Source organism: Magnolia sinica, chromosome 18, assembly GCF_029962835.1.
Source record: "Magnolia sinica isolate HGM2019 chromosome 18, MsV1, whole genome shotgun sequence".
In the NCBI taxonomy this organism is placed as follows: domain Eukaryota; kingdom Viridiplantae; phylum Streptophyta; class Magnoliopsida; order Magnoliales; family Magnoliaceae; genus Magnolia; species Magnolia sinica.
In genome coordinates this window covers 39,405,120-39,425,068 of record NC_080590.1, presented here as the reverse complement: position 1 = coordinate 39,425,068, position 19,949 = coordinate 39,405,120, and the positions used below count along the sequence as shown (strand labels likewise).

General features: G+C 38.4%; 1 protein-coding gene and 1 non-coding gene across 2 annotated transcripts in view; both read left to right on the top strand.

Annotated features, from left to right (window-relative positions):
- Positions 1 to 19,949, top strand: part of LOC131232362 (uncharacterized) — a 122,460-nt gene that overhangs the window by 45,843 nt on the left and 56,668 nt on the right. The gene's annotated exons all lie outside the window — the stretch shown is intronic.
- Positions 17,609 to 17,715, top strand: LOC131234138 (small nucleolar RNA R71). Its single transcript, XR_009165547.1, has one exon. It is a non-coding gene; the product is annotated as a small nucleolar RNA R71 (small nucleolar RNA).

Genomic DNA, 19,949 nt, shown 5'->3' with positions numbered 1-19,949 from the left:
TGTTAATTGGTAGAAGAGCGAGGATTTTCCTTGGGCCAATGGCAAACAACGAATGTATGATCCAAAATCTTGTGGACAGTGATCCGGGGATTCGTTATCTTGGGGGAAGAATGGAAGCTTCTCATCGAGAGAGTCAGTTGACCATGCAAGGGCTGCATGTAACCCTTGACCATCTTGTGGATGCGCTACTTTCGCCCCGAGTCCTAAGCGATGCTCCATTGCCCATGGTTACTCTACCACCCGTGGTTGTTGTATGACACAACCCTGATTTTCGTAGAGCACTACTAGTGGCAAACCGTAGGGCTACACCAGATGATTCAAGTTCTAGTGACGAGGACCTTAATGAAGGTTTTACTCGACAACCAATCTATGGAGGCGATCATCTAGATTGTACTGAAAGAGACTATCGAGGCAAGGCTGAACTTCCTAGTTTTAATGGTTTATTACACATAAAAGATTTCCTCGATTGACTAGCCGAAATAGAGAGATATTTTGATTATATGGATATGCCAGATCATAAAAAGGTAAAATTGGTAGCGTTTAAATTAAAATCTAGTGCTTCTACATAGTAGGAGTAATTATAACTCTCATAAGCCCGCCAGAACAAGGCGTCCATCTCGTCATGGCCACGGATGAAGCGTCTTCTTTGATCACAATTCCTTCCTAGTGATTATGAGCAGATATTATTTCAGTAATACCAGAATTTTCAACAAGGAAATCAAACCGTCATAGATTACACTGAAGAATTCCAGTGGTTGGCAATATGAAACGATCTGTCAAAATTTGAGTCACTAAAGGTGACACGATTTATAAAATAGTTACGATCGAGAATTCAGGATCGAGTTCAGATGCACCTAGTCGAGATCTTGGATGAAGCAGTTCAGTTAGTAGGTAGGGCAGAAACGCAGCTTGCATGAGTTTCGAATCGGCCTTATCCTTCAACTCAACCCCCCCTCTCCTCCCCTATAACGGGTCTTGTGAAGGATCTAGTGCTGGCACGAGGAAAAGAACCAGTAAGAGAACATCCTTAACCTCCCGTGACCACAAACTATGATACAGGAAGTGGCTCATCTAGGCCTCAATGTGTATCACTCATAACAACGGGCCTGAGGAGGATTCCAAATCCTTATGTTCGGTCAAGGTCAAACAATTGTTACCACTGTAGCCAACCGGGCTACTTATCAAACACCTGTCCTCACCTGTCCCATAGCACACTTCCCTAACCTTGATGAACATGAGCAGGCCACTGAGGAAGGAGCATATGATGATGAGTTAATAGTCCAGGATCGTGATAAATCTCTAGTTGTGAGGTGATTACTATATACCCCATGGAAGGAATTACATCCACAGGAACATAATATATTCCTTACACAATGCACTATCAATGGATAGGTTTGTGATATGACATAGATAGTAATAGTAGTGAGAACATCGTCTCAAGAGTGATGGTGAACAAGTTGCAGCTACCAACGGCAAAACATCTTTCCCCATACTTAATTGGTTAGATAAAAAAGGTAAATGGGACCAAGTAACTGAACAATGCACTGTCTCATTTTTAATTAACAAAAATTATAAGGATCAAATACTTTATAACGTGGTCGACATGGAAGCATGCCATATGTTACTTGGTTGACCTTGGCAGTCAGATCGTGATGCGACCCATCAAGGACGAGACAATGTTTACATATTCGTCAAGGATAATCGAAAAATAATTCTTGCCCCTATGGAGCTAGAGAACCACCCTTAAGCCTTTAAAGTGGAGGGGAGTTCCTTCTTGACCATTTGGGATTTCATAGAGGAATCCAAGGAAATCGGCGAGGTATAAGTTGTAGTGGTGAAGGACGAGGAATCGGAACCCTCAAACATTCCAACAAGTTTAAGACTATTAGTAAACGAATTTAAAGAAGTCTGACATGAAGATTTACCTGATGGATTGCTCCCCATGAGGGACATCCAACATCACATAGACCTCGTCTTTGGGGTTAACCTACTCAACTACCCTCATTATCGGATGAGTCCGAAGGAGTGTGAGAAACTTCAGGGGTAAGTGGAGGAATTGATCCATAAGGGTCTCTTGAGAGAGAGAGAGCATGAGCCCACGTGTCGTACCAGTATTATTAACACCAAAAAAAATGAAAGATGGCGCATGTGTGTTTACAGCTAGACAATCAATAAAATCACCATTAAATATCAGTTCACAATACCATGGTTGGACAACATGCTCAATATGCTAAAAGGGGCCAAGGTGTTCTCTAAACTAGACCTAAGGAGCGGGTACCATTAGATTTGTATCCAACTCGGTGAAGAGTGGAAAACGACATTCAAGACCAAGGAAGGGTTGTATGAGTGGCTAGTCATGCCCTTCGGACTATCGAACACACCAAGTATTTTTATGCGCTTGATGAATCGAGTTCTAAAACCATTCACCAGCCAATTTATGGTAGTATATTTTGATGACATACTGATATATAACTAGGATGAGACAAAGCACAGGAAACATCTTAGGCAGGTGTTGCAGGTCCTATAACTTAACAAGTTGTACCTCAACTTGAAGAAGTTTAGTTTTTTAACGGACAACTTATTGTTCCTAAGATTTGTTAAAACGTCCACAGCATCCGTATGGATGATGAAAGGTGTGAGCCATTAGGGAATGATCGATCTCGATAAACATTCATGAGGTGAGGAATTTTCACGGGTTGACAACCTTCTATCATCGATTTGTGTGAAATTTTAGCATAATAGTCACGCCTATTACATATTGCATGAAAAAGGAACCGTTTCAGTGGACCGATGAAGCTAGCAAGAGCTTTCATGAGATTAAGCATCGTTTGTCCACAACACCGGTCTTGTTGCTTCCTAATTTTGACAATCTGTTTGAGGTTGAATGTGACACTTCATATGTCAGAATTGGAGGAGTATTATCATAGGAAAGGAGGTTGGTAGCCTTTTACAGCGAGAAGCTCAGCGAAGCTCAAAAGAAGTGGTCGACATATGAGCTATAGTTGGACGCAGTTGTTCAGGCGCTGTGACATTGGCGGCATTATTTGATTCAAATAGAATTTATTCTGTACATTGACCATCAAGCATTAAAGTTTATTAATTGTTAGACTAACGTGAATCGTGTGCATGTTAGATGGGTTGTGTTTTTACAGGAATTCACGTTCATTATAAAGCACCAGTTAGGGCAGCAGAACAAGGTGGCTGATGCAGTTAACCATCGTGTATTAATACTTGTTATGATGAGCAATGAGGTGTTCGGCTTCAACTATCTCAAGGAGCTGTATGCCGAGGATGAGGACTTCAAAGATTCTTTAATGAAGTGCCAAGAAGGTCATCCCAATGACCTTCATATACAAGACAATTTCCTCTTTAAAGGGAATCGATTGTGCATTCCCCAAAGTTCTGTAAGTGAGCAGATTATTCAGGAGCTATATGGAGGTAGCCTCGGTGGACACCTTGGGCGAGACAAGACGCGAGCTCTTGTGGAAGAGCGGTATTACTGGTCCTAATTGGTACATAATGTGGGAAAAGTCGTACAACATTGTCATGTTTGTCAAACCTCCAAGGGGCAATTTTAAAATATGGGCGTCTACACCACATGACCTGTGCTTGACGGTCTTTAGGAGGATTTATCTATGGACTTCATGCTTAGTTTCCCACGAACACAATGTGGCATGGATTTGGTGTTTGTGATAGTGCATCGTTTCTCTAAGATGTCGCACTTTATCCCATGCAAGAAGACCCTCGATGCAACACACGTGGTGAATCTATTCTTCAGGGAAGTCGTATGGCTACACGGGGTCCCCAAGATCATTACTTCTGATCATGACACGAAGTTCATTAGCCACTTTTGGCGGACATTGTGGACCCGATTCGATACACTACTTCAATTCAGCAGTGCTTACCACCCACAGACTGATGACTAGACCAAGGTTGTGAATCGTACGTTAGGAAACCTCCTTCACTATATTTCAGGAGAAAAATCGAAGCAGTCGTATTTTTTCTTGTCTCAAGCAGAGTTTTCATTCAACAACATGGTGAATCGCTTGACAGGGAAATCACCGTTCCAGATTATTTATGGATGAGTGCCTCGCCACACACTTAATTTGGTCCCTCTACCCAAGCTCCTAGGCACGAGCATTATAATATAACATATGGCAAACAAGATTATGAGCATCCATACGGAAGTACAAGCCAAGCTAAATGCCTCGAACGAGAAGTACAAGGAACAAGCGGACAAGCATCGGCGATGAAAAGTGTTCGAGGTGGGCGATCACGTTATGGTCTATCTGCAGAAAGAGAGAATTCTAACCAGAATGTATAACAAATTAAAGAAGAAGAAGATTGGATTAGTACCAATCACCCTAAAGATTAATGACAACGCTTATGTTGTTGATATTTCAGATGACATGGCGATCTCACGGACTTTCAACGACGCGGACCTGACGAGTATCGTGAACTAGAGCAGGACGAGAACTCAAGGAAGAGTTCTTTTGAAGTGGAGGGGACTGATGTAGAGTGGGTCACGAACAGTTTCATGGCCAAGATGGATAAGAAAAGGCCCGGTCGACGACAGAAGTGATCCAGACCGTTAGACCTTAGTTTGGGCGTATCTTGTAATCCGGAATGAGTTATTGGGCATAAAATATATGATTTCTGGGTAGAACGAGCTACTTTAGCCACCCAACCCCGCTACACTAGGTTGTGCAAGCCGGATTTGTGAAATACCCCTGAATCGAAGGTCGTTTCCCTATTTTAATTTCATTTTTACTATAAATAGTAAGTTTTAGTTCGATTATAACTCTTCATCCGTTGGGCTTTATGAGTTGCGCCCAACGTGAAAAGAGCGTAGAAGAATTAAGAGAATACCTTGGTGAAGCCAAATAGGACACTTACTATTTTTGGATGAAAACTTTGCGCACTAGTAAACATCACAACCGTTTATAAATAGTAAGTTGCGAATTCTAGGAGTTTTAGTTGTAGTTTACTTCTGATTTCTCTCCCATTGCTTGATATCCCTATTTAAAGGGTTGTGAACTTGTTTATTTCATTCATCAATTAAATTTTGAATTTATTAGAATTTATTTCTATTTTCTTGCTTTCCTTCCTCGTGGATTCGAGAAGTCTTTGTGAGGAGTCAAGAGAAGCCTCATGGATTTGGAGTAGTTATCTTTGAGGAAGACAGTGATCGACCTCATCACGTTCATCCCTACATCAACTTATCATTCAAAGCTTGTAACTTAGTTGCATATTCAATGAATTTCCATAATTCAGTCCATAATATGTTATGGTGCAATGCTCATGCCCAGGAGCTTGGGCAGAGGGACCAAGTTAAGTGTGTGGTGGGGCAGTCGACCATAAACTATATAGAATAGGGACTTCCCTGTCGAATGGTTCACCATATTGTTAAATGCAAACTCTACTTGAGATAAGGAAAAATCCCACTACTTTGTCTTGTGACATAGCGAAGGATGTGAGGTCGAGCACTGTCTTCCTCAGGGGAATATTCGAAATAAATTTATTGATGATTGAAATAAACGAGTTTGCAACCCTTTAAATAGGGATACCAAGCCTTGGAAGAAGTTTATGAATTAAAACATTACTAAATATCCCTAAATTCACAACTTACTATGAACAGTAAATTTACTATTTATAGTAAGTGTCCTATGTGGCATAACCACATTATTCTCCTAATTTTTCTAAACACTTTTTGTGTTGGACACAACTCTGAAAGCCCAACTGATGAAGAGTTACAATCAAACCAAAACTTAATAAAAATAGTAAAAACGAAAATAAACAGGGAATGCGCCGTAACGATACCCGGATCAAAAGTTACGATCAATTTACGGTCCACCTTCTTTTGGTCCAACCATACTAGGAATGTATCTATGACACGTTCTACATCAGACCCCTCCACTTGAAAAATACTCGTCCTCGAGTTAATTAAGGGACTTATCTCATGATTCTCAAATAACTTCTAACGTCGATGTTTGCTAGCCCTTTTCTTGTACTTGGCATTAGGATCTTGAGCTGACATAATACATATACTCAAGCTTTCCTTGACTTGGCTAGTACGGATTAGTTCCTTTACTTAGGCTTACAAAATCTCATGTTCTTCCTAATAATGTGCGATTAGGCAGACTTGCCCCTTAGACAAGATATCAATGTTGCTTTGTATATCTCGCATGGGAAATAATTTATTAGAAAGTTCATTGAGCACAATCGCCTTGAAATCTTGCAACCTTGGTTTCAAATCCTCTAGGATGTTAAAGGCTTTTTATATTTTTTCTTTTAAACTAATGCATCTAAATCTCCTATTTCCTCATATTGTTTAACGAAATCATGTTTGGGTATGAGATACTGTTCCTCAACTTTAGAAGTCTTGAGTTGGTTCTTTGTTCCCGTAGGGATGATGTTTACAACCCCAAGTGTAGGTTCGCGATGTAGTAATAACTCGGTAAGACCGAGGTCAAATCCACATGGACTAAGCTGGTACGTATTCTGAAAATAACTAGAACTAGAATTAGAAAAAGATCGAAATTGAAATATGAATAATTGGAGGTAATTGTGAATAATGTTGATTAAAACTTATGAATTTAAAGGTGGGAACTAGGGTGCTAAGGATCCACTTGTAGTTATCAAGATGCTACCTTGCTTGATTCAAGAAACACAATTGAAATTTGAGTCCTATCTTATCCAATTAGAAGATAAAACAATTTAAATCGAATCTAAACTTTTCATTGACCTAATTCTCAATGGAGAAGAATTGTGATGACTGGAAGGGATTCCATCACCCTACCATGCCTAGGAGACGATGGTGAAGAAAGGTTTTACCAATCTCACTATCTCAAAACAGGAAAAGAAGATATCCAAAGCTATCACAGCATCTATTGTAATTTGAGTCACAATAAATTATAGAAAACTGAAAATATTTGCTCAATATCAAATTATAAATCAATGAAGTTCAATAAGAACAAGAATCAAAGAAAAATAAATATCCAAACAAGCTACAAGTTTCACCTTTTAGCCATAGCTAAATGGTTTAGCTAACCACAGACATGATTGAAACCTAGTCTTTTAAATAAAGCTTGAAAAATAAACTAGGGAAGACGAAAAGCTCTTTGGCGGTTGCTTCACCCTTGTGTATGCTCCTTAAGAACTTTCCAAACCTTAGAAGATGCTTTGGAGCATCCTATGGAGTCCTATTTATAGTTGTGGAACTCTAACTTTCGCACCGAGTTGGAAAAATCTAGAAACCACCTCAAATTTACGCACTCTGCGTAGTTTCTCAAAATAGACTTGGAGTTTAAACTGTCTCAAATTTACGCACACTGTGTAATTTCTAAAAATAGACTCAAAGTTTCAGAATATGTTTTCTTAAGGACAATTTCAGGAATATGTTTATTTTCAGGATAATTTCAGGATTCATTTTCTTCACTTCAAATCTTTGATTCTCTTCATTCCTCACTTAGTTTTCTTGGATATTTAGCATATGCATTATTCATTAATAACTTTCAAATCTCCAAATATTCATTTAGTAATCTTTTGAGCATTAATATTTCTTTTGACATCAATTTCACCTTAAGTTCTCGAAATCACCTCGCATATAAAAACATGCACAATTAAATCGATTAAGCACTATTATGTTTATAAAACCAAGGTATAAATAGGGGGAAATATGCAATATTTTATACTCAACAACCCCCCCCCCCCCCCCCCCCAACTAGCATTTTGCTAGTCTCGAGCCAAACATTCATGAAGTGATCTTCAATCTTCAATGTTCAAATCACTTTCAGAAAACAATCTTTTATGCAATCAAGTATGAATGAGTACAATCTAAAGAAACGAAAGTGCAATTTTGAAAACCTAGAGTCGAATCACATGAGTAATCAATCAAAAAGTTTCTTTATCAATCATTTAAGAGCATAAGTTCATATATTAAAATTTTCTAATGTGCTTAATGAATTCTTTATACTTTCCATAACATATTACTATTTCATAATGTTAGCCATGCTCATCACCTTAAGTTTTATTGAACAATCAAGTACTGATTCTGAACTTCTCACCTTTTCCTTCTTTTTTCAGTTTTTGATTTTATATCGATGATCCTTTTTATTTATTCATTCTTTTCAGACTTTTCATTCCTTTCCAGTCTTTTCATCATACATGAACTTTTTGTTGATCTTTTTATTTTTTAACTAGTTCTTTTCATCTTTTTAAGGTGGATAAAATTCTCTGGACTTAATTCTCAATATCTATTAATGATACACATACTAATAATGAGAAATTCTAGTACAATTCACAGAAAGCAATTTAAATGTGCCTTGTGACTTAAATTAACATGATATTCAAACTTCATCTTAATTAATTAAATGTAAGAATTTAGACGATAGTCTACTTGATTGATCAAACTCTAACAATTCAAAGTTCAATCTTCATCATATCATCATATTCAAAGCATTCTTAATTCCATAAATTAACATTTCCCAAACATGTTTTTAACTTGAAAATTTAAAATTTTTCACAAATTTTGCTCAAAATTAAAAAAAACACTGATTAATTTACCTAATTCATACCGCCAACCTAAAACCTACACTGTCCTTAATGTAAAAGATATGAGCATGCAATGTACATCTGACAACGAAAAAAATGGGAAGTGATGGGAAGATAATACCTGAAGAAGGAAAATAGATGTTTTTCTAAAGTTCTTAATATGTAAATGGGTTAACACGAAGACTAAACAAATTGAAATCAAATTATCCTAATCCTAATCCTATGAAAACAATAAACCTAACTACACCTTCATCAGACTAGGACGTCAATCCTGGTAGACTGGATCAATTAGAGGCAAGGACATGCCCTTTGAATCAAACTTAACAACAAATGGCTTGAGACGATGTCCATTTATTTTGAAAACATTGCCATCACTGGATTCTTTATCTCGACAACCCCATAAGGATAAACAGTAGTAACAATGAAAGGGACGATCTAGCGAGATCAAAGTTTTCCTAGAAAAAGTTGTAACCGAGAATTGTATAGAAGAACTTTTTGGCCAGATGTGAATGATTTCCGAAGGATGTTCTGATCATGAAACACCTTCATCCTCTCCTTGTAAATTCTCGAGTTCTCGTATGCATCATTCCAAATTTCTTCGAGTTCATTCAATTGAAGTTTGTGCCACGAGCCAGCGTTGTCCAAGTTAAAATAGTTAGGGTCAATCGTTTTTTTTCAAAATTTGCTTAACTTTCCTATTGAAAATCTCAGCTTGTCCACTTGTCTGCGGGTGGTATGGAGTGCTCACCTTATCAGAGATGCTATATTTCTTCATTAAGTTCTCAACTGGCCCATTATAAAAGTGTGAACCTCCATTACTAATGATGGCCTAAGGCATTCCGAACTGGGAAAGAATGTTTTCTTTTAAGAATTTAATCACCATTTTGTGATCATTATTCCGGCATGGGATCGCTTCAACCCACTTATTGACATAGTCTACTACCAATAAAATATGAATATTTCCAAAAGAATGGGGGAATGGCCCCATGAAATCAATGCTCCAACAATCGAATGCTTCAATGATAAGAAATGGGTTTAACGATATTGTTCACACCCCAAGTATAGGGTTGCGATGTAGTAATAATCTCGATAAGACCGAGGTCGAATCCACAGAGATTGAACCTTATACGTAATTCAAAAATAACCAGAACTAGAACTAGAATAAGATAAAATCTAATAAGGAGAATTTGGGATGATAATGGTGAAATATTACTCTAAAACTTGTAGAATTCAAAGGTGGGAAACTAAGGATTCAGAGGATCCACTTATAGAGATCAGGGAGATCGATGCTTGATTCATGAACTCAACTAGACTTCAAATCCCATCTTCATCCAATTGGAATATACATCACTAAAGCTCAATCTGAACTTCCTTCAATCTAGTTTTCAAAGAGATGAAAGGTATGAGAATTAGAGTTAGTTCCATCACAAAACCATGCCCACAAGACAAAGTAAATAACATAATTAAACTAATCCTCAACCAATCAGGAAGATTTATGAATGTTAGGAGAGATTCCATCATCCGACCATGTCCAAGGGGCAATGGTGAACAACAGAGCTTCCTAACTTCAAGATCAAAATAATAGAATATGAATACATAAAGCCATCGCAGATTTATTGTAATTTCAGTCACAACAAACCATAAAAGCTGAAAGCATTCCTATTAATCAATCTATAATCAATATCAGTTCATAAACATGAATTGAAGCTGTAAAATCACCCTATCACGTTACAAGCTTCACCTCTTAGCCCTAGGCAAGAGGTTTAGCCCAACATGATTGGACTAGCTCTCACAAAAATCATAAGAAACAGAAACAGTAAAATAAAAATAAAATAAAATAAAGAAATCACAACTTCTCTCTTAAAACTCTCTCTCTCTCTCTCTCTCTCTCTCTCTCTCTCTTTCTCTCTCTCTCTCTCAAATGTCTCAGCCGTCGGTTCTCTATTTCTTTCTTCTCCTTGCTCTTTTATAAGAGCACCAGGTCGGTCAGTGGAGTGCGAACGTGTAGAAATTGCTGGAGTCCGTGAGGTTTTTCACAGCCATGTGCGCAGGAAGGAAAGCTTACGCAGTAAGATCGGAGCCTCCCAACTCCCCTCTTCCTTTGATTCTGTCTAAAAGAACAATGTCCCTTGGGGCATTTTGGACAATCCTACACGATGGATGGTCTAGATCGGCCGTCCAGTCATCACTATGGGCGTATAATAACTCCACAATCGGTTGGTTTCGGACACTGAAACAGGGCCTGCGTAAACAGCTTACACTGTGACGTTGGTGGGGCCCATGATCAGTGTCGGCTGAAAAATCCACACTGTCCATTGCATTCTCCTCAAAAAAAAAGGTCGAGAATAGTCAGTTTTTGATTGATTTTGGTGTGGCCCATAGAATTCTCACCCAACCGTTTAGGATTCCATCCTCATTATCCTTTGAGATTCTGTCACAAAGGTCTTGCTCAGATGGACCTTGAGATTTTAATGGATGGTCTAGATTAGTTTTATGGGCCATGACGGTGGCCCACAAGATCCAACCGGAAGCTTTGTTTGAGCATTCGCAATACGGGAGTCCGAATCCGAATGGGTTTGTGTGGGTCAATGCCTGCTGACCGTGTGACTCGATTCAATGCACCGGGAGATTGGGTTCGCTTGATGCGCACTCACCCCAAGGTGGGTCCCATCATGATGTTCGTGAGAAATCCGCTCCATTCATCTATTTTATCATCCCAATTAACAAGTTTATATCGAAATTGAAGCATATCCAGATATCAGGTGGGCCCTGGATGAGTGATTTATGGGTTGAATTGTGAGTTGGGCCACTTCTACAAGGATCTAATGGATTAAATTTTACGTGTACGGTTAATTTATGGTCCTCATGCCATACATGAATTTTCAAGCCGAACGGGTGGTGAGAACCCTGTGATCTAGCATTCCGGATGCTTTTCAAGCCCGTGTAATGTGAATGGCCTGATTTTCAGCTTTCTATCTAGTACTTTCTTCGATCTCAGTCCCCTGAGGTCCATCCCTTGCCTTGGTGGTTTTATGAGCATTAAATCCATGCTTTTAGTACCATTTTGCAGTTCACGTTCATAAATACACATTGCATCACAAACATGATTAAAATATACTGTTAAATGGTATCATACTCGTAAACTCAGGTAATAAATGGGGTCTAATATGCAATATTTGACCCTCAACATAACTCCTAACTAGCATTTTGCTAGTCCCGAGCAAAGTATGCGAAAAATAAGTTGAGAATTATAGGACAATTTCTATAAACTCGAGTTATTTTTTAAAACAATCCAGATGCTAGAAGTGTAAGATTCATAAATATTGAACATTAATTTGTCCTGGACGTAAGCATATGGTAAACTTCATAGTCAAGTTCAAAGTATTAATCCATCGACTAGAAAAATCTTAAACATTGAGTTCCATGGGTGTAAAGTGTAATCTCAGCTTATCAACATTAAGAGTCACTTCTCTATTTCATGATATCATTGGAAACCATCAAGAGAATTCATGACAACTAAAACCTAAACCAAAACTTGCCTCATAGATCATTCTTTCATTCTTTCAATTTTTAATTTTTTCATTAAAAGTAACGCCAAGGAGGGGAATCAAATCTTCACCTATAGGGAGCAAACCTATGTTGAAAACAGTCGCCCATCCCTTTCTGAATGTCAACCTTGGGGAATCAAACCTTTACCTATAAGGAGCAAACCTATGGTGAAGACCATTCACCTAATCCTTTCAATTTTCTCAGGTTGGTTCCTTTCATGCTTAGGGATTACCAGGTTATTCCTTCAATTATCAAACTGAAACTTCAATGTGTAAGCGAGATGTGACATGTGAAATTATGACTCACTCAATGTTTAAAACTTTTAATCATGAATTGATAATTCAAACCGTGGAATCTATCAAACAGCTAAATCCAAGAGACCTAAATCCACAACACTCCTATCTTATAATTCTAAATCAATGATGATTGTCAAAATCACTTTGAATTCACAAGAATTTTCAAATTTTTTTTTAAAATTTTTCACAATTTTTGCTCGAGACCGAGAAAACACTAATTAGGTGACCTAATCGCCCACTCCCAATCTAAAATCTACATTGTCCTTAAAGTAAAAGAAATAAGCATGCAATGCACACAGGATAATGAAAGTAAAAGAAGAGTAATGGAAAGATAGTATGTAGATGAAAGAATCAAGAGGCTTTTCCACTAAGATCTCAACATGAAAGTAAGTCAGCACAAGAGAGAAACCAACAAAAGCAAACTATCCTAAAACAATGTAGAAAGCAAACTACTCTAGTCCTATGAAAGCAATAAACCTACCTATACCTCCATTAGACTAGGAGATCAATCCTGGTAAACAGGATCAGTCAGAGACATGGACATGTCCTCTGCATCAAATTTCTCGACAAATGGCTTTAGGCAATGTCCATTCACTTTAAACTCATTGCCATTATCTGGGTTCCGAATCTCGACAGCCCCATGAGGATAAACATTAATAACGGTAAAAGGGCCAGTCCATCGAGATCGAAGCTTACCCGGAAAGAGATGTAATCGAGAATTATATAAAAGGACTTTCTGACCATTTCGCAGAATATGTTGGTCATGAAACGCCTTCATCATGTCCTTGTAAATTCTTGAGTTCTCATACGCGTTATTCTGGATTTCTTTGAGTTCATTCAATTGAGTTTGCGTAGCGAGCCAGCGTTATCCAGATTGAAATTTAAATTTTTAATCGCCTAGTAAGCTCTATGTTCCAACTCCACAAGCAAGTGACAAGCCTTCCCTTAAGCAAGTCTAAAGGGAGACATTCCAATAGGGGTTTTAAAAGCAGTACGGTAAGCCCATAAGGCATCGGTCAATCGGATTGACCAATCCTTACGGTCAGGGTTAACCGTTTTCTCTAAAATGTGTTTGATCTCCCTATTGAAAATCTCAGCTTGTCCACTCATCTGTGGGTGGTATGGGGTGCTCACTTTATGAGAGATACCATATTTCTTCATTAAGCTCTTAAATGGTTTATTACAAAAATGTGAGCCCCCATCACTAATGATAGTGCAAGACGTTCCGAATTAGTAAATGATGTTCTCTTTAGGAATTTAATGATCGTGTGATGGTCATTATTCTGACACAGAATCACTTCGACCCATTTAGTGACATAGTCTACAATAAGAAAAATATATAGATTTCCAAAAGATAGGGGGAATGGTCCCATGAACTCGATGCCCCAACAATCAAATGGCTCTATGATAAGAATGAGATTCAACGACATCATATTTCGATGGGACAACGCTCTCAATTTTTGACAACACTCACAAGCTATGCGAAACTCATGAATGTCCCTGAACATAGTGGGCCAGTAAAAGCCACACTACAGAATCTTGGCCGTGTTAGCAGAAAAGTGACCACCACAGGCCTGTGAGTGACAAAAGGAGATGACACTCTGATGCTTATCATCATTGGTCTGGGTAATATTTAAACAAATATGGATCATCCCAGAAAAAGTTGCGCACCTCTGTGAAAAATTTCTTCTTATCTTGAACAGTCCAATGCATTGGTATGAAACCTGTGCAAGATAATTAGCGATACCAGCAAGCCAAGGTGAATGGGAGACTCTGAACAACTATTCGTCAGGGAACATGTCATTGATATGTGTCGTCTTAAGGAAATCAGAGGGATTAAGGAGAGAAAGATGGTCAGCTACTACGTTCTCTACTCCCTTTTTATTTTTTATTTTTAGGTCAAATTCCTGGAGTAGGATGATCCATCTTATCAGGCGAGGCTTAACATCATTCTTAGATAAGATAATTGAGCGCTGCATAATCTGTGTAAATAATGATTTTGGATTCGATCAAGTAAGACCTAAATTTGTCTAAAGCGAACACTACGGCCAAGAGTTTCTTTTTTGTAGTCAAGTAATTCACTTGGGGAGGATTTAGAGTCTTACTCGCATAATGAATAATATAGGGTTTCGTATCTTTTCTCTAGCCTAGAATCACCCCAAGAGCATAATCGGACACGTCGCATATAAGTTCAAAAGGAATGCTACAGTTGGGTGGCTGTATGATAGGTGCACTAGTCAACATGCCTTTAAGCTTGGTGAAAGCTTCCTAACATGGCTCAGTTCACTCATATGGTGCATCCTTTTGAAGTAGATTACATAGAAGACGAGAGATGAGACTAAAGTCCTTTATGAATCTTCTGTAAAAACTAACGTATCCTAAGAAGGATCGCATGTCCCGTATGTTCTTGGGTGGAGGTAGGTTAGAGATAAGATTGATTTTTGCCTTATCCACCTCGATTCCTTTGGACCAGATAATATGCCCAACGACAATTCCCTTAGGAATCATGAAATGACACTTCTCCTAATTAAGTACCAAGTTCTTTTCTTCACATCTTTTCAGCACATATTTAAGACTTTCTAAGCACTCGCTGAAAGATGGACCGAAGACAGAAATCATCTATGAGGAGCTCTAGATATTGCCCCACCATGTCAGAAAAGATACTCATCATACATCGTTGAAAGGTGGCAGGGGAATTACATAGTCCGTATGGCATCCTTCGGTAAGCAAAGCTGCCATAGGGACATATAAATGTGGTCTTTTCCTGATCTTTAGGGGCTATCTCTATTTGATTGTAGCTCGAATACCCATCAAGGAAACAGTAATAGGAATGACCACCTAACCTTTCAAAGATCTGATCATTGAAGGGCAAAGGAAAGTGGTCCTTCCTCGTAATGGTATTCAACTTCCTATAGTTAATGCACGTTCTCCAACCAGTAGTAACTCTAGTTGGCACGAGTTCATTATTGACATTGTCTACAATGGTAATCCTGGACTTCTTAGGAACCACCTGAGTTAGACTCACCCATTGACTATCAGATATAGGGTATATGATACCCACATCCAATAATTTAAGAACCTCGGCCTTAACCACTTTTTCATGTTTGGATTTAATCTAGTTGTGATTGTCGAGAGGTTTTCGCATTATCCTCAAGATAAATGTGGTGAGTACAAATCGAGGGGTCAATTCCGTTGAGGTCCGCAATCGTCTATCTACGGGCTCCCTTATGCTCAATGAAAGTAGATATTAGCATACTCTCTTGTTCTTTCTCTAGGTAGGTAGAAATCACCATCGGGTATGTCTCATCTTGACCTAAATATGCATATTTCAAATCAGAGGGTAAAGGTTTTAAGTCAAGCTTCGGTGGCTTGAGGTTAGACAATAGAGGCACTTCATCAATTTAGAGCAACTCTTCAAATTATAGCCTCCATCGGTTAACTTCAAGTACCGGTGCAGCATCCAGCATGGCATATGTCTCCCTAATCATGTCATTATCAAAATTATGGGAGTGGGCCAGACATGTCTCTAGAGGGTCAAAGGATAAATTCAAAGGTGTCCTATCATCCATGAAAGGTCAATCATGTTAATATCGTAGAAATCGTCATCATCCTCTAACCGTCTGTCTGTTTTGAAAAATATGTTTGACTCCAATGTCATGTTCTCGAAAGACATCGTCATGACACCATTCTTTCAATTGATAATTGCATTTGAAGTGGCAAGGAATGGGCGACCAAGAATGACGGGAATCTGAGTGCTCATGTTATTGATGGGTTCAGTATCCAGGATGATAAAATCTATATAGTAGTAAAATCTATCAACTTAGACCAACACATCCTCAATTATCCCTCTTGGTATACGAACAGAGTGATTAGCAAGTTGTGGAGTGGTTAGGGTGGGTTTTAATTAACCCAAACCTAATTGTTTGTATACCGAGTAGGGAATCAGATTGACGCTCACTCCTAAGTCAAGAAGTGTGTGCTCAATTCGATAGTTCTCGATTACACATAATATGATTAGGCTAATAGGATCCTTGAATTTCTATAGCACATCTTGCTTTAGGATGACACTCACTTCTTAGTCAAGAAGATTTTCTTTTGAATATTCTGTCGTCTTTTGGTCATACACAAATCTTTCAGGAATTTAGTATATGAAGGTATTTGTTTTACGGTATCAAGTAGAGGAATATTGACCTTCACTTGTTTCAACACCTCTGGAATATCCTAAGAGTTAGAGAGAGGTCTTTGTGCAACCAACCGTTTGGGAAATGGAGCAACCGGCTTCCCTTGAGGTTTTAGTTCTACCTCGGGTGGGACATAGCTAGATCCATCTTCTTTGTCCACTTTCGGGTCCCTAGGCTTTTCAGCCCTAACCGGAATGGTTTTGTCAATGATCTTCCCACTCATAAGAATGGTGATGGATTTAGCTTGTTCTATCTGATTTGAAGAGCTAGGGTCACTTATTTCATATTGCGGTTTGGGATTAGGGAGAGGTTGAGCAGGAAACATCTACTTTCCTCTACTTGTTAATTGTGACTCTATCCTTTGAAAAGACGATGCAAGTGTTCCTAATACTGTATGGATATTATGGAACATTTGTGCCGAATTCTGATTAAGTAGCTCTTGTTCTCGAATATGTTTTTTAACCGGATCCTCTTGAGGTTTCTCTTGATTTGGAGTTTGATTGAAGAAACCTTTAGGAGTAGCCATTTGTCCATTCCTCCAACTGAAGTTCGGATGATTTCTCCAACCGGGATTGTATGTATTAGAGGTAGCTCCATTGAAAGGTCTTTGATAATTATTTACGACGTTAGATTGCTCAGTCAGTACCTCTTGAAAGGCAGATATAATTGAATACTTTTCAGTTGTGTGACTGTTACAACCACAAAACTGCAAACAACTTCCTTACCCTTATCCTTCTTTGATTCCATGGCCTCGAATTTCCTTATGAGATTAGCCACTTTAGTATTAATATCATCATCCTCTTTCAGAAGGTATACTTCGCCCCTTTCCTTTGATTGAGTGGGCCTAGAAGTGGTACTTGATTTTAGGTATGTGTCCCATAATTGTGCATTTTCAGCAAGTCTATCCAAGTAGTCCCACACATCATCGACATTTTTATTCATGAAATTCCTATTACATATTGTCTCAACCAATTGGTGTAGGGAAGATGTCAGTTTATTATAGAAAAGTGTGTAACGTACCACGTTTCAAAACTATGTTGTGGGCATGAACTGACAAGATCCTTGAACCTTTCCCAGCATTAGAAGAATGTTTTATCCTCCTTTTGGGCAAAGTTCATGATTGATTTTCTAAGGGTGTTCGTTTTATGATGTCGAAAAAATTTCTTTATGAACTCCCTTTGCATATCATTCTATGTGCCAATAGATCTAGGACGTAGTGAATGCAACCATGTCTTACCTTACTCTTTCAAAGAAAAGAGAAAGAGTTTCAGCCTGACTATGTCCTCAGACACATTTGGAAAATATAAAGTGGCTATAATCTCATCAAACTCTTTCAGATGTAAATATGGATTTTGTGATTCGAGCCTATGAAATTTAGGAAGGAGTTGGATTACCCCTGGCTTGATATCCATATGTCCTGTATTCTCAGAAAAAACCATGCATGAGGGTGTACTTACCCCCGCTGGTTGTAAATAATCACGTAAAGTATGAGGCGGGGGTGTTTGATGCACCTCATTCTCATCCTGGATGTCCTCTGCCTTAGGTTGGGGTAGAAGAGGTTGGTTTTCAGCCATCACTTCAATTAACTCAGGGGATTTCAAATGGTGTCTAGTCCTGCGATAGATAATCAACCCCTCAACCAATCCTCCTTCAGTCAAGAGACGTCAAGTGTTGTCATGAGCCCACTTGGGCATGAAACACTCGCAACCCTCAATTCAGATTCTAAACCTAAATCTAAAAGAAAGAAAGGAAATAAAAATCTAGAAAGAAAGAGGGGATAGGAAAGAAGTTACCAAATTGAAGTCCCTGAGTTAAAAACCAATTTAGAAAGTATATGTCAAAATCCTACAAAACAAGAAAAACAGGTTAGTTTCTAAAAATCAGGAAAACCTAAACCTAAAATCTAATGTTAGAAAAATCTTAATTTTAAACTAATCACAAAACTAATTAATTTCAGAAAACATAACCATCAATTCCTGGCAACGACACTAAAAACTTGTTCACACCCCAAGTATACGGTTGCAATGTAGTAATAACCTTGGTAAGACCGAGGTCAAATCCATAGGGACTGAACCTTGTACGTAATCCAAAAATAACTAGAACTAGAACTAGAATAAGATGAATTCTAATAAGGAGAAATCAAGATGATAATAGCGAAATATTACTCTAAAACTTGTAGAATTCAAAGGTGGAAAACTAGGGATTCAGAGGATCCACTTGTAGAGATCAGGGAGATCTACGCTTGATTCATGAACTCAACTAGACTTCGAGTTCCATCTTCATCTATTTGGAAGATACATCACTAAAGCTCAATCTAAACTTCCTTCGATCTAGTTTTCAAAGAGATGAAAGGTATGAGAATTAGAGTTAATTCCATCACAAAACCATGCCCATGAGACAAAGTAACGACAGAATTAAACTAATCCTCAACCAATCAGGAAGATGTATGAATGTTAGGAGGGATTCCATCATCCGACCATGTCTAAGGGGCAATAGTGAACAACAGAGCTTCCTAACTTCACAATCAAAATATTGGAATATGAATACATAAAGCCATCACAGATCTATTGTAATTTCAGTCACAACAAACCATTAAAAACTGAAAGCATTCCTATTAATCAAACGATAATCAATATTAGTTCATAAACATGAATCCAAGCCGTAAAATCACCCCATCACGCTACAAGCTTCACCTCTTAGCCTTATCTAAGAGGTTTAGCCCAACATGATTGGACTAGCTCTCACAAAAATCATAAGAAAAGAAAACAGTAAAATAAAAATAAAATAAAAGAAAGAAATCACAACTTCTCTCTCAAAACTCTCTCTCTCTCTCTCTCTCAGACGTCTCAGCCGTCGGTTCTCTATTTCTTTCTTCTCCTTGCTCTTTGATAAGAGCACCAGGTCGATCGGTGGAGTGCGAACGTTTGCTGGAGTCAGTGAGGTTTTTTGCAGCCACGTGCACAGGAAGGAAAGCTTACGCAGCAAGATCGGAGCCTCCCAACTCCCCTCTTCCTTTGAGTCTGTCTAAAAGAACAACGTCCCTTAGGGCATTTTGGACATGCCTACACGATGGACGGTCTAGATCTGCCATCAAATCATCACTATGGGCATACAATAACTCTAAAATCGGTCATTTTTAGACACTAAAACAGGGCCTGCATAAACAGCTTACGCTGTGACGTTGGTGGGGCCTATATTCAGTGTCAGCTGACAAATCCATACCATCCATTGAGCTCTACTTGAAAAATTGGTCGAGAATAGTCAGTTTTCGATTGATCTAGGTGTGGCCCACAGAATTCTCACCCGACTGTTTGTCATATGTTTGAACGATAGGATTCTATACTCATTATCTTTTGAGATTCTGTCACCT